General features: G+C 43.1%; 1 pseudogene; it reads right to left on the bottom strand.

Annotated features, from left to right (window-relative positions):
* Window positions 1-478: 478 nt before the first annotated feature.
* LOC102486233 (serine/Arginine-related protein 53-like) lies at window positions 479-1,565 on the bottom strand (annotated as a pseudogene).
* Between the last annotated feature and the right edge of the window lie 597 nt (window positions 1,566-2,162).

The following is a 2,162-nucleotide window of genomic DNA, read 5'->3' as shown; positions in this document are numbered from 1 at the left end:
GTTGACTACGTAGAAATCCAGCGACATAGCCATTACGCTAACTGCTGGTTCCCGCCAGCATGAGTTTTAAGCTGCCAGGTCTCGGACTCAAACCACAGTAGACTATGTGGGAGTCCAGAAACATAACTATTACGCCATCTGCTGGTCCCCAATAAATCATTCTTTTTTAAAAAAAGTATTACTAAGGAGTTATGAGTTACTCTTTAATTAAATATGTCATAATTCATATTTGCTATGAGGCAGGTGTACTTGCCAGAGAGACAGAAAGTGAGACATCACCCCCTGGGGAATGGCCACAATACACTCCCTTCTCCTCTGTACTCCTCTCAGGATCTTGGACACACACACACACACACACACACACCTGGCATGAGTTTTAAGGCACCATCTCCAGGACTCGAACTGCTGTTGACTATGTGGGAGTCTAGCAATGTAACCATTACACTCTCTGCTGGTCTCTCAACCGTATGCATATTACTTAAACCCCGGAACTGCCCATTAGACTTTCCTGTCGGAGAGCAATTAATCTCTTGAACAACTTTTTCTCAGCATCAGTTTTCTCAATAAACAAATTTGGATAGGCCAAAGAATTGTCATCTTGGTACTTGATAGCAGTAAGGATGCTGCAGGACTCGAACCGCAGTCGGGTGGGTCAGCAACTACTGATTGCTGATCCAGATGCTGAAGCTGCATGTTTCATTTCACTAGGTTCTACTGTCTTTTTGACTTTACTTGATCTGAATGTCTGCTGAACAAAAGAATCACTTTCAATAGCTTCAATTTCTTTTACTCTTTTCACTTGTTCTATCAGGGTGGCTTGGTTTTCCTCTTTTTTTTTCTCTTTGCTTCTTCCTCATAGCTTTCTTTGTCTTTTAATACTTCATCAGCTTTTTCAGCAGCTTCAAGAACCAGCTGTAGGGCCAGCAGATGGCATGGCAGTTAAGGTGCCGGACTCTCACATGGTCAACAGCTGTTCAAGTTCCAGACCTGGCAGCTTGCTTTCTTGTTTTCCCTTCCTCTATACTGGCTCTGGCCTGTTTGTCTGGCAGCAGATGTTCTACTCCACTTTTGATGGTTCCAGATTCCCCGGCTTTGATGTTATGGGATTCCTGTCCTTTCCTTTATCCTTTTCCTTTTTCTTTGTCTCTGCTTTCATGCCGTTCTCTATCCCCAGAGCGACGACAGGGTCTCCTGTGACTTTCTCTCTCACTGCTTTGTCTGTGGGAACATGGATGAGGCCTTGACCAGGACCTTATTCTGTTTTTTGATCTAGACTTCTGAATTCTACAGGATTTTCCTCGACCCCTTGAACAACTTCAGTTGTGTTTTCTTCTAGAGCCATAAGAAGAGCTACTGCTTGGTCAATGCATGCATCTTCTATCATGGGATTGTGAACAAGGCTGGGGATTTCTGGGCCAAGAGCTTGACCTTGATACTGATTCCCTTCCTTTTTGTAGGGTGTGTTTTCCATCATCTGAAGAGCTGCTTGAAGACGCCCATCTGTGGCATTCCTTTTTTCTCTTGTTTCTGCTTTCTTCTTCAGTCACTGATGACCTGCATCCCATTTTTATAAGCTGGGTCTGGACCTTTGGTCTCACACTTCTCGTTGATGTGCAAGCACCATAGACCTGAAACGTTTCTTCAGATCAGGGTAAAGCTGCTGTTCTCTGAACTTGCTTCAGTTTAAGCTCTGGGGCCACAATTTTTAGGTTCTTATCCTTTAGAGAGACATAATTTTGTTTGTTCGTTTGTTTTGGTTTTGTTTGTTTTTAAGACATATTTTTACTATAGGGTGCATGCACTCACTGGAGAGAGACAGAGACAGAAAGCAAGAAATCACCCCCAGGGGGATGGCCATACCACATTCCATTCTAACTGTGTGGGAGTCTGACAACATAATCATGACATTATATGCTAGTCCCATAGTGTATTTTTTTTAAACAATTATTTTATTTAACTTTATTTATTTATTTGTTTATTTAAACTTGACCAGAGAGGAACAGAGAGAGAGAGAGAGAGAGGAAGACACCAAGTCCAGAACTTGAACCACAGTTGGCCATGCAGGAGTCCAGCATCCTTAACCATCAAGCCACCTGCTGGCCCCGTAGCATGTGTGTGTGTGTGTGTGTGTGTGTGTGTGTGTGTGTTTTTCGAGAGGTTTT

Source organism: Tupaia chinensis, unplaced genomic scaffold (assembly GCF_000334495.1).
Source record: "Tupaia chinensis unplaced genomic scaffold, TupChi_1.0 Scaffold000532_1, whole genome shotgun sequence".
In the NCBI taxonomy this organism is placed as follows: Eukaryota; Metazoa; Chordata; class Mammalia; order Scandentia; family Tupaiidae; genus Tupaia; species Tupaia belangeri.
This window is presented reverse-complemented; position numbering and strand designations above follow the sequence as displayed.